Source organism: Falco cherrug, chromosome 20 (assembly GCF_023634085.1).
Source record: "Falco cherrug isolate bFalChe1 chromosome 20, bFalChe1.pri, whole genome shotgun sequence".
Classification (NCBI taxonomy): Eukaryota; Metazoa; Chordata; class Aves; order Falconiformes; family Falconidae; genus Falco; species Falco cherrug.
The window spans coordinates 1,422,109-1,435,294 of record NC_073716.1 but is presented as its reverse complement, the minus strand read 5'-3'; the positions used below and the strand labels follow the sequence as shown (position 1 = coordinate 1,435,294).

The 13,186-nt window shown below is 47.0% G+C and overlaps 1 protein-coding gene and 1 long non-coding RNA gene across 9 annotated transcripts in view; both read left to right on the top strand.

Moving 5' to 3' along the window:
* Positions 1-3,370, top strand: part of LOC129734363 (uncharacterized) — a 40,097-nt gene extending 36,727 nt beyond the window's left edge. Inside the window, exon 5 of the long non-coding RNA XR_008729988.1 lies at positions 1,384-3,370. This is a non-coding gene — a long non-coding RNA (uncharacterized LOC129734363). The remainder of the gene's footprint in view (positions 1-1,383) is intronic.
* Positions 3,371-4,368: 998 nt separating this feature from the next.
* TANC2 (tetratricopeptide repeat, ankyrin repeat and coiled-coil containing 2) overlaps positions 4,369-13,186 on the top strand; it is a 247,598-nt gene continuing 238,780 nt past the window's right edge. For 7 of the 8 annotated variants that reach the window (XM_055697501.1, XM_055697497.1, XM_055697495.1 and 4 more), the window contains exon 1: positions 4,369-4,959. The gene's annotated coding sequence lies outside the window, so the exon portion shown is untranslated. The remainder of the gene's footprint in view (positions 4,960-13,186) is intronic. The other variant, XM_055697494.1, reaches the window with a different exon arrangement.

Below are 13,186 nucleotides of genomic sequence, written 5' to 3'. Positions count from 1 at the left end.
AGGGTAGAAGGAACACTGTGGCTAGGCAGGGGACATGCTCATCCTACTTAAAGGCACTCTTTGCTCACTGCTACTGAAACAACACTCTGACGCCTTGTATAACACCCTTTTACAACGTCATTTGCTGCATTGTTGTTCTCGCTTAAAATTTCTTGAGGCCAGTGGGCAAGGCCTTCTGCGAAGAGTCTCTAGTGACACAGTATTAAGCCCTTCTGGAGGTCAGTGATCTCCCGTGCTGACAGACCTCCGGCTCAGAGCTCACCATCTCTTGGCCAAACACCTTTTAACTCCATCTAAGCCTGTGGGGGTTTTTCTGTACTTCCATCTGCTGCAGGAGGGAAGTGGGAATGGCTGTGAGCTGCTTCCTGTGGCGGGCAGGACCCTTTGATGTAGGTTTGACATGCTGTGGCATATGTCACCGGCTCTTTGTTTCAGCATAGCCTTTAACGTTCTTTTTCTCGGCGTTGAAGGGCGTTTTGGGGTTTGGTTACACATCTGTCTGAGGATACGATGCTCTGCAAGCAGGGGAAGTTTTGTCTCTGTTGACTTCAGTTATTGAAAGAACTAGAAGCTGAGTATTAATTCTGAGCTTCCCAAAATGCAGTTTCTTTCCTGTTGCCTGGTCATCTCACTCCAAACCAGGTGTATACAGGAAAATAAAGGCATTCTTACTCAGCCTGTTACTTTTCTTTTTTTTTTTCCCCTTCTCTGAAGCTCTGTTAGCAAGCCCAAGTAATTTCAGCCATTGCTCAGATGAAGGGTAATGCTGACATTAAAATGCAAGCCAGGTGGTAGAAGAAGGGTCATAAAGCACACGTTTATTTAGCTTTAGACAAACCAGAGTTGGTTATCCACAGCTCAAGGTGCTCTTGCCAAAAATTGCAAAAATTAAAATTAAACAGCCAGCAAAACAAAAATCTCCCTTTCCTTCTGCAGAAAAACAAATCTATTTCAAAACTCCCCAGGCTACACAAATAGATATGCCTTTCATTAGTTACTGAAGGGCTGGCAGACCTTGTGTTCTTTCAGACTGCTGAAGTGTGAAGAAAATTAGTATCTCACATTTACGGGATTATACTAGAATATTTTCTCCACAGGCATATATTTCTTAGATAACAAATATTGTGAGCAATATTTATTTTTTATATGGTCACACTTAATAGAATCCATCTAGGAGATGATCCAATGGTATATATGATTTAAAAGACAGAGTGGCTTTTATATCTTCCTGTAGGGATTCTGGCTATTTAAGAGGCAACATCTTGTTTATTACAGCCAAATTTTTTTCTCTGCTGTTGTGCAAACTTCACATCAGCTTGCAGTACAAACACACAAAACAGCAAGAGTTGATTAAGGTTTTATGTGAATTTTTTGGCTCCCTAGTTCACCAAAGAGGTGCTTGAACGAGTGGTTGTAACGCTAAGGGGCTGGATGTAACAAGGCGTGGATGTGACCAAAATGGAACCTGGATTGACTTCTGGACCAGAGTCAGGAATGGTGATCCTGGAAACTCGCCCCTCGTGCCTTAGCTAATCTTTGAGGACATTTTGTTGGAATACCTGTAGTTGTGCTTCTGCATAGGCACAGACCAACCCAGTCTCGGAGGTCTGGGCGGTTTGGTGCTTCATTTCTAACAAAGCTTCAACAGCCGGGATCCAGGAGCTGTGCGTGCCTGTGCGTCCCAGAAGGCACTTCCAGCGCGAGCTCCCTACGATCCAGCAGGATCTGGCTCCCTGCAACACGCACGGGAGGCTGTCGGTGGTGTGAACAAGGATGCTGTCCTTTCAGCCCCCTCCTCTGCCTCGGGGACTTCAAACCCAGGTATTGCCTTGGAGAAGCTCCTTGCCTGCTTGGGTTCTCACCGGGAGTGCCCAGCTTGTACTGGCACGCGGAGCCCGCGTCCGCAGCGTAAGTACCAAGGAGCCGTGTGTGCCTCAGGAGGTCCTGCAGCCACAGAGGGTGTTGGCTGCTGCAGGACTGGGGGAGCCTTTCTGCACACCTGCCCGTGCTGAAGCGTCTGCTTTTGGCCACAGCCACGTGGGCTAGCGTGGGGAACAGACCCTGCGCCCTCGCTCCCATGCTCCCACACCAGGCCAACACCAGTTCTGGACTGGACACCAGTGACTACATATTTGGACACTGTGGCTCCCCTCTTCCCATTTGGAAGCTGGTCTTTCACCGTTCCCTTGTTTCCTCTGACTTCTCAGCTCTGTATGGGAAGTGCCAGATCCTCCCTCTCTTTCACAAACCTGTGTCTTGAAATCTGTTTTCTTGGGAATGATATGGGTACATAAATAAAGCAGTTGACATCAGTTCTGAGAATATTTTCTTGTAGGTGGAACTATTATTCCTCCATAATACTGTAACATTGCAGAGAGTCAGTGATTTGCTATGCTAATTAGTTGCTGAAGGAAAAATGGGAATTATTGTGGCTATGTGTTTCCATCTAATACATGTGGTTTAAAAAGACTAAAGGGCAACAGAAGATAAGCAATTACAAAAAGCACTTCTGCTGCAAGTAATGAAAGAGACAGGAAGCTACAGATTCAGATGAAAATATTTCTGGAAGATTTCCCTACAGCGTTTGGTGGGTTGTGTGTGGGTTTTTCTGTTTGGTTTTTTTTTTTTTTTTTTTTTGGGGGGGGGGCTTTATAAAGTGCTTGTTGTGCTGTTTTATGTGATGCCATTCTCCAATGAAAGCAAAACCCAACAACTGAAGTGACAGATGATATAAATGATATATATTTACTTACTCTGATCCAAGCTTAATTCCAGAAACTTGGCATCTTGTTTATCAGCTTTGCTAACAACTACACATGAAAACCAAAACAGAGCTACCTCCAATTTTGATTAACACTTCCTAGGTGCAGGAATCTTTCTGTTGCTATTAATTTTTTGTACAAGTAATTTTCTTGACTCACAACTGAAGATTACCCTGTTGCTTAATTTATTTGGTCATTAATTTGGCACTGTGGGCAGATGTGATGTAAAGCTCTTAACTATTCTGGGGTTAGATGGAGGCAACCCAGAAGGTTTAACAAGGCCTCCATCCCAAGGGAGTGTAGATACTTTTAATTAATTTAATTAAAGGGAACGTTTTGTACTGGACTAAAAGGATTATTTTGTTGACTAAGACCTACGTATTAGTTTATTCTTAAAGGGAAATAACCAGATGAAACCCAAAATTGTTTACCATGTACAAAAATAACACTGATTTTTTTTAGTTTGATAGGAAACCCAAATTTCTGTCACTGTTGTATTTAATTTCCAGTGGACAATTAAGCAATGCCGATACGCTGATTGGATTACAAGTTGCAATGTGTATCTTAAGCTGTTTAGTAATGTCAATAAATATTTATGTTAGCTGTAACAGGTAACACAGCTCTTCTCTTCCCGTGTGTTTTCCGTTTGCACCTGGCCTTCACCTGCGGCCCATCTCTTGTAGGGGAGGATGAGGAAAGCGTTTGGGTTTCCAGGTGTGACTCCCAGAAGTCTCCTTAAAAAAAAAAAAAAAAAAAAAAAGCAGACAGACAAACAAAAGGTGGAAGGAAGGCTGTGGGGGTGCTTCCCAGCAGCGCCTGCCTGCCCGTGCGGGAGATGTCTGCGCGGTCCCCACCGCCCCTGGCGCGGCGCGGCCCGGCCCCGGCGCCACCCCCCCGGCCCCGCGGGCTTTGCCTGCGGCGCGGAACGGCTCCCTCACGGCGGGGCCCGCGCCACCGCCGCCGCCTCCCCTCAGCGAGCAGCGCCGCGCCCGCCGCCATCGCCTCCCCTCACGGCAGGGTCCGCGCCCGCCGCCATCGCCTCCCCTCAGCGAGCAGCGCCATGCCCGCCGCCACCGCCTCCCCTCAGAGAGCAGCTCCGCGCTCCCCGCCGCCGCCTCCCCTCACGGGGCAGGTCCGCGCCCACCAGCTCCCCTCAGCGAGCGGCTCCGCGCCCGCCGCCATCGCCTCCCCTCACGGGGCAGGTCCGCGCACCCCGCCGCCCGCCTGCCCTCAGAGCAGCTCGACGCTCTCCGCCGCCGCCTCCCCTCACGGGGTAGGCCCGCGCCCACCGCCTCCCCTCAGCGAGCGGCACCGCGCCCGCCGCCATCGCCTCCCCTCAGGGGGCAGGCCCGCGCCCACTGCCGCCGCCTCCACTCGGCGAAGCGGCAGCCGCCACCACCGCGCTCCCCCTCACAGGAGGCGCCCGCCGCGGCCCCGCCCGGCTCCCGCTAAAGTTTCTCCCGCAGCTCGCCGGGCGCGGGCGCTGCTCTGGCCACGCCGGCGCCTGCCCGCGCCCGCCCGCTCGCTCCCGGCCGGGCCGCGAAGGCAGGCGGCGGCCTGGGCGCGGTGCAGGCACGTCCCACCGCCCTACCTGCGGGGTGGGGAGCGAGCCGCCCCGCCCTTCCCGAGGAGACCTTCCCCCGGCGCAGGTTGCGCTGGGGCGGAGAGGGGCCCTCGGTTTGCATAGCCACGCCCCCTCATGAATATCCAAGCAGCCCCGCCTCTGCCGGGCGCCTCACCTCCGGGCGCGGAGGGGGGAGGGAGCGAGCGAGCCCGGGGGCGCGCGCTCCCGCCCGCCGCTTCCCCTCCCTACCCCGGCCCGGGGGGCGCGCGCGCCGCTCCCGCCCCTCCCGCCGCCCTCCCCGCCCCCCTCCGCGCCGCGCGGGCGGCAGGCGGCGGCGCGCGGCGTGCGCGAGCGGCGGTGAGAGGCGCGGGGGGCCGCGGGGCAGGCCGCGGCGGGCGGGGCAGCCAGGCGGGCCGCGGCGGCGCCCGGCGCTGGGGCAGAGCGGGAGCCGGAGCCGCCGAGGAGGGGCGAAACGGGCCGCCGTCCCCGTCCCCCCCGTCCCCTCCCCCTCGGGCGCGCGCTCAGCCCGGTGGCGGCGGCGGTGCGGTGAGAGGGAGGCGCCCCGCGCTCGTCAGCCGCGGCCGGTGCTTCTGTGAGGGGGGCGCGGGCCGCCGGGGAGCCCCGCCGCGCCAGGTAAGGGCCAGCCGGGGGGGCCGTGTCCCCGCCGCCCCCCACCGCGATACATGGCGGGGAGGGTGGGGGGGGCGTGAGGGGGCGACGCCCGGCGACATGTCGGCGGGTAGCGGTGGCTGAGGGGGGGACACCGCGGCGAGCCGCCCCCTCCCTCCGCGCCGTGCCGCACATGGGGGGGGGGGGGCGAGCGCCGCAGCGGGGCGGGGGGCAGGTACGGCCCCGCGGCCGTGACAGCGGGGCGGGGGGCGGCCCGGGGCGGGCGGGGCGGGGGCGGCGGCCGTGCCCGCCGGGGGGAGCCGTGGCGGCCGCGGGGGCGGGGTGCAGGTAGTTTCAAAAATCCCGTCTTTTCGATTAGAAACCGCCGAACGTTAAGAGCGGGGCGAGCGGCGGGCGGAGGTAAGTGCTGGGCGCGGGGCCGGGCTCCGTCCCTGTGCGGGCGGCGTTGCCCGGCGCGGCGGCCCCGTGGCTAGCGCGCTGCGCTGCAGGTAGCCCCCACCTGAGGCGGGCAGCCGCCGCGGGCCGCCGGGGGTTAAACGCCCTCCCTCTGCCCCCTCCCCTGGGGCGAGCAGGGAGCGTGGAGCCTAATGACACACCGTATCTGTCTGTTACAGGCGTGGGCTGGCTGTTGGGGGCTAAGATGTAAAAAAGAAATGAGAGCCGATGAGGCAGACAGCTTCCCTCCGCGGTGTGCTTTGCAAGGGAGAGGCGGATTCCCATCCCCGTTCGTGTTGGGAAGTTGAGGAGCATGCGTTAGCCAGTAAGCTCTTCCAGGGAATGGTGCATCGGTCTGGATTTTAGGCTTTTATACAGGTGAAAATAGCATCAGGACAGTGAAATATCTGGAGGAATTAATTTGTGAAGGTTAATTAGTCCTCCTGGGCAGTGTAGCGTAGCTACAGTGTATGGAAGGAAGGCAAATTAACATTGAATTGGGAGAAGAACAAGAAGAAATACAGTGAACGTGTCATAGAGAAGAACAACATGGCCATGAAACCCTGCTTGCAGCATTTCTCAGGTTGGAGCTTGGAATGATTTCTTCAAAATGCTAAAGGTTGGGTGTTGTCTACTTTTTTTAGTTAATCCTCAAAACTTAAATACCAGACCTGCAACAGAAAACATCCATTCCTAATGCGTGAATTAAAAAGAAAAGAAGCTAGTGAAATTGTCTTTTGGTGAGAACGTGATGAAGAGATTTTGCTAGCTACAGTCACATGAGACTTTCTTACTGGAGTGGTGAGAGACACCTTAGATCATGGATACTGTGTGTAGAGGTATGTTTATCTAGAAAACATATGATGGATGTGCAGTAGAATTATGGAAGCACAATATATCGCAACTTGCCATAATCAAAATCCCATTTTTTTGGCTCTGCGAAAAAAAACTGGGGCGGGGGGGAACAACAAAGCAGTAGTGCTTAGGCAAAGACTGTTTTAAACCCTTCGAGGACTCTGGGTCCTCTAAAAAAAATGAACTATTTAGAGTTGTGCTGCTTTTTTGTAGTAACTCTTGCTAAGTGCATCATAAATGCAAAACCCTGTGTGTACTCCAAGCTTAACACCATTTTCATTTGAGAGTAGAGGAGTGGTCGAGTCGTATCCTGTTTGGATCTAGGCTGTGGTTAGAGGATATTGAAGCATACTTGCATGCAGATTTAGACTTGTAATTACCATGTGAATTACTGGTTAAATATTCAGTATACCTGGATGACTGATATAATTTTATAAAATAAACTCCTTATCGATATTGATTGCATTGTAGCAATTGCTGTCTTGTTCTCATCTTTCTGTCTTTTCCTTGGGTTTTCCCATGATCCTATGTGAGCTTGTGGGTTTTTTTTAATTGAAACACATACTCTGAACAAAAATATGTCTTCTGAGATACCCAGCAGTTACCTTTTAACATTTCAGGTGACATACACTAGATTTACTTTCAATGAAAACTTTAGAATACAAATGATGTACATGTTGATGTTGAGAAATCCATGAGCATACCTGTTACGTGCAGTGAATTTTTAAAAGATTAATTTTTTTAATGCACCATTACAGATAAGCATGCTTAACTTTCTGCTTGTAAATTCTCATTTATTGATATTAATGCCCATAAATCCAAACTGTATAAGGCCCAGATGTACATCACATACAGTATCATGCAGTCTGTACATTGAGTTCTGCAGGTTTTGATTTATATAAGAAGTGTTCTTCTGGAAATACCAATCTGCAAGGCTTTTGTTAGTTTGCCTGCAACACATTTAAGTATAGAACCTTACATTTTCTTCAATTTCAGGATGCTTGTCAAAATTGATAATAGTATATCTTACTTCTTTATTAAGTAGCTAAAGGAAAGCAATAAGAAGGCAGCTAGAAAACTCCAAAACAACCCCTTGGTACATTAAAAAAGGAAGAAGTAGCTTGCAACCCTCTCAACTTCGTGCATGGCTTTTCTCATTTAAAAAAAAAAAATTTGTTCCTCCTTGAGTTTACCTTTTGTAGAGGTGGTTCAAGTTGTGATCAACTGAGAAGCTAATAACACCTGTAATTCCATGTTGTAAAATACTAAAAGATCTTTTGCTTTAAGAATTTTTTTTTAAAAAAAATATTCCTCATTTCATTTTTTTTTGATGTATAAAAGCTGCATGTATATACATTGTTTCTTTTTCTTTAAACTTTTGAGTGTGAATTTTCTTTAGAGAAGAATGGTGTGGCGAGATGATTTCCTCTGACATCTAGACGAGCAAATGGCTGTAAGGGTAGTTTCGTGATGAGATTAAGCTGATTTTAAGAACTGGTGCAAAATCAGTGACCTCATGTCCTTGTTCTCCCACCTGCGGTGGTGTGGCGTTGCAGCCCTCTCTCGTACCCAGTTAAATGCTCGAGCAGCTGCTGGGTGAATGAAAACTATTTTTGCAGAGTTCATTTCTAGCTGGATCAATAAACTGAACTTGACCTGTTGAACATGAGGGTGATGGGGAGGATGAAACAGAGTGGCTGGATCTGTCCTTCATGGCAGCTGTGAGCTCTTTGAGTGGTTGAATTTTTTAAAAAAGCAGCCTGGAGTACTTGCGTGAGGCCCTAAAATGGTACCTTTCGAGGCACCGTGCGTGCCTTTCGGCGGTCGCATGTTTTGTTCGTGCTTAGTACAACACAAAGAACACTCGCAGTCTTATAGCCTTACTTACCTCATCGATTATAATCCTTTTGGTCAGCCTGATCAGTAATTTCAGGTTGTCTTGTGCTTTGCTTCAGTATAATAAATACATGCCAACCTCTAGGAACATCTTGCAGCATCCGTAGAGGATGGGTCATATGGGGCCTGGTGACACTGCTGGTAAGGTCCGTGGGAGCAGAACTGAACCTGCTGGTTGTTTCTGACTTACAATTTGAAATCTTCATCTTGGGATAATGTGTTCTTTTTAACTTCAAGGTAGAGCATGTGCCTGTTGGATTCACTGGAGATAAATTAGAGTTTAAAGCTCACTGAATGCGCCAATATTTGTGGTGGTGGAGTGATCTAGATCATTCATCTCTGGTTTATTTGCCAACTGGATTTTATGAGCTTTAAAAAACAAATTCTGGTTATGTTACATAGAATTATTCCAGTCTCATTATTTTATGGGGCTCAAATGCAGTTGTTTGTTTTATGTTCATTTGAAAAGTAATTAAATACAAGCTCTACATTAATTAGAGAAGGTAGTGGCTTGTTTTGTGTACTTACATTCCGAAGGGAGAAACTGGGAGTTTAGAGCCCGGTCTTGAAACACTCCCTTGTGAAGCTGCCCCTGAGGTTTTATTAAGCAGCCTGTGATGAGAGGATCCAGTTTCATGATGAGGATGATGGACAAAGTGGAGAGGAATTTAGCTTGTTGTCCTAGCATGGATTTGGCTGTAGCGTTCTGATGGGAGAGCAGAAGTTATTTACTGGATTTTGAATAAAAATGCCCAATGTTTTGGGTGCTGTGGTAATGGGGCTTCATTCCAGATCTTCAGGAAGAGAAAGCTTTGAATAATGTGTAGAGTTCCCTGAATAGTCCGGTTTTCTTCCTGGGCAATGTTTATTACCTTTCTTTCAAAAAATGTGTCAAATAAATGCATTTATACTGTGGTGTGAGAAACTCCATCTTGAAAGATACTCTTTAGAAGTATTAACTAATTATAACTTAATTAGTAATGATATAGCATAAAAAGTATAGTATGCCTAATTGAATCAGGTCTGGTTTTGTGCCACGTTATGCGATTGTTTGATTTCAAAGGAGTCATTACTTATTCATGGTGTTTATAAAATACTTGTAATAGTTGGCTTTGTGTGTATTCTGTGTAAAGCAAACCTTGGTCGTAAGTTTTGCTTCCTCAGTCATTTTATTAATTTTTCTTGCGGAGCGGAAGGCTTATTTGCTAAAAATACCGCTTTTTTTTTAATTTAGAAATTGAGTGGCTTCCCCCCCCCCCCCTTTCCCTCCCACCAATCCTGTTGCTTCAAAATGATAATTATTTAGTTTTACCGAGGAAGTAACCTTAGGTAGTAATCCTTAAGAGCCAATTTGGCAAAGGCACACGCAGATGCTTCAGGAACATGAAGAATCCTGGTGAGTTCATGTTACTATTCCTATGCAGGCAAGTCTCCACATGCCGCTGCCTTCCCGAGCTGGGGCCCTTGCGCTGATGAGGAATGATGTTGTATGAGCTAATGGGTAGGGAAGTAATCTGTTAGAGTGGTGTTCTCTTTTGAACTGGCATAACTAATGAAGAGAGTGATGAATCATGCATGTTGACATTTCAGCTATTACCAGTATTTGTTATTTATTTGTCCTTTATGAAAAGACCATATTGGTGACTGAAGGAGTATCTTCCAGAGCAGACTGATAGCTCTGTGGTACAAAGGCTGGAGTTGCTGTTAATTTTGCTGTTTTGCTGAGGAGTGATTACTTGGTAGAGACCTTTCATGCTCATAATTTTAAGGTCTTGGAGCAACTTGTTGCTCGTTAGTCGTTTGCTTGTACTTACTGAGAAAGAATAAAGTGGTACCTGTCCAAAGCGGAGATCCTGATGTGTGTGGATTATCGTTTCTTGCACCACACACAGTTCCATTCATGTTGTCCCATTTCACATGAGTTATTGAAAAGTCATCTGATTAGCGTTTCTGACCTTCTTATGCTGAGCAAAGCAGAGAAGGCTGAAAGCGGTGTTTGTCTTGAGCTGAGCTGTAAGTGTATGCAAACAGCAAATGTGTATCTTCCATTATCCCAGCCTTTCCAAAGCTTGGAAGGGTGGAGACAAGCTTTCTTGCTTCTCTACCCTCAAGTTTAATCTGTAAGTTTGTGATCCTTTCTTTTGGAGTAGGTTGCAAGTAAGACAGCAGAGATTTGGTCACCACGATGAGTTATTTGTCTTTACATCCAGTTTTCAATTTCTTCTGTTTTTTTTTTTTGCCATTAAGATAGGTGACTTGGTTTTCAGAGAGCAATGATGCTTTGCAGATTTCTGTTGTGTAGTACTTAAAACCTGGAGCTTGTATAAATACATCACTAATGAAATTCAGCTGAGTAGTTGAACTGCATCTTTAACCCTGATCTGTAGGGGATATTTTTAAGATTTAAGTATGGAATGGCTTGAGGGAGCAGTTGAGGTAAAATCCCCAAGTAACAGTGAATAGGGTAAATGTGTGTCTCTTCTCAGAGTTCCTCACTTTAATGGTGTATATTCTATTGTCTAATTTTTACTTACATCAGCTTTAATTGCCAATTATGGTTGAATTGTAGTGATCTCAAATTTGAGATTTGTAATGATCTCATTAATGAAGGAAGTATTTTGGATAGGTGAATTCTTATTTGCAATAGAAGTCACACTGGGAATTTGTTATTAATTAGTGAGGGTGAGAAGAGAGATCGTTAATTTGCATTTTGTGATAGGCGATCTTCCTATTTACTTAACTTTCAGTTATTTTGGGTGTTTATTTTTTCCTTCATGCCTATACAATTTCCAGGGCAGGTAGAATAATATTTTGGCAGATTGCTGCTATTTTTCTGTATTTGAATTAAGTAAAATGCTCTTGTAAAGCAGTCTGTAGGAGACATCACTGCTGCAATTTATATTGTTTTTTTTTTAGATTCCCTAATGAGCGAGGATTGTATATGTGTATGAATTGTTCCCTCCTTTTTTGATGTGTTCTTTTCAGCTGGCTGTCTTAAAAATGTGGGTTTCCTGCTTAGTTTGAATGAGAAACTTGATGAACACATATGAAAAAGAGAAGCCATTAGTGCATATGAAAAGTATCAAAATTAAAGGCAATGTAAAATATCTCTTCAGAATGGGAGTATGAATATTTATAGTGTTTGGGGTTCCAGAAAGCAGTTGTGCATTGATTCCAGTTGCTGAAAAGCATTAACTGATACTCTTGAAAGTGTCTTAATATCCTTCACCTGGAAATGGTTATGGTCTCTTCTGTTCGCTGCCTGTCACCTTGATGGTAATCTGAAGTTGCTTGCAGGTGAATTTTCCATCCTTTAATTGCAGAGTATTAAGCAGATTGAGCTGGATCCTGTGGTCAGTGTTTTAATGGTTGGCTTAAATATTGGTAAGCCGTATTTATGGGCTCCTGGCATTTTCAGTGGGCTGCTTCTGTCTGGAGTTTGTGTAATGCTGTTCTTTCGAATGAAGTCAAGAGGAAAATACAAGGAAACCTGGGAGAAGGCTGTAAAGAGGAACAAATGTGAATTGTGTGGCTTCCTGGTTGTGGTTTGAGAGGTATAAATGTCGGAGGATTTAGGTTCTTTCTGCAGTTGTTAAATGGAAACTGGTTTATTTGCTTTATTGTTTTAGGGAAACGCACACACACAAAAAGCTTATCTTTTTGCCCTTTGAAGAAGTTTTACCTGCCTGTGCCACCACCCAGCTGTTGATTCCTGGTTCCTGCTGTCTTCACCCACCGGCTGAAAGCTGCCAGTCTCCCAGCTGTGCTGAACCAGGTGCCTGGGTATAAAGTAAAAATCCCATTTCTCTGCCTTCCTCCAGGTGTTCCTGCCCCGACATTGTTTACTGGTGGTGCTGAGCAGGTGGAATTAACAGTCCTGTTTTGGCCCACCAGCCTGGCACAGCAGATTCTGATGATGCCTTTTTCTATCAGTAAAAATGAGCTTCTGCCATCTTCTCTTGGGCTGTGATCCTGTAAAGTTGGTATTTTTAATGAAGACATGTTATTGGAAAGGAAAGGAACAATATGCAACCAGAGTGCAGTGAACAATGAAGTGTGCACGTTTCCTGTTGTCAGTCCTTTTATCTATCTCTTCAATAACAGATATTTTCCCCTTTGTGTTATCTCCCATTCTGTCCTTTGGGATTATTTGGTGTTGAGAAACGCTTTTTGAGGTAGGGTGCTCCTAATGTTCCAGATAATGACTTGAAGAGGCCTAGTAACTAGAAGATAAATGTCCACAGCGCTTTTGCAGAAATGAGGTACGTGTTTTTAGTGCTGAGAGATGTCGATCGGAAAGCCTGTGTGTCCTGTAGGTCACCAGGATTTAGGAAGTCAGTAAGGGGATGGCAGCATGGTGCTTGTAACCTGAAAGAAGTTGGTCCAAATAGTTATGGCCTTTCAGGTCTGAGCCCCCTGTCTCCACTCCTCTTGCTGTAGGCTCCCTTAATAGCCTGCAGGTTTTCCGTTGCCCGCTTTGGCTCTCGTGTCAGCCCTTAGTGGCCATCCATGAACATAAGGGGTCAGCCGCTGAGAAGATAATTGGGATAGGCTTAGGCAGGCTGTTCCTTGGGAGTGCTGCAGAAGAAAGTCTTCAGCAAAGTGGGGATTAGTGGGCAAACAGATAAACAACGTCCTATCCTTCAGAGGTTTTGAGGAATAGAATATGGAAGGGTTCTGAGACAGGGAAAACCAAAGTAAAATATCACGAGGATAGATTTTGGGGAATATGCGATGCTTGGAGAAGAGAGCCAGAAGGAAGTATGTGTGTCCCACTTGTATGAGAGTGGCTAAACCGAGCCTGTGGAGGGGTGCAAATGTAAGTGGATATAGTGATTTAAATGATCCCAATAAGTGTTTGCGCTTGTGGATTTTGCTGGCTTGCCCTGAGCTTGCAGGCCACATTGTTCCTCATGTGACTTTATTTTTAAGGATATTTGCAAAATGATATGGGTTCAGGCAGTTATTCTGTGCATATAGCTATATGTTGCGTAAGCTGTTACTTTCTGTAGTTGCTTAACTGGGGGATCTAATGCTTATTATC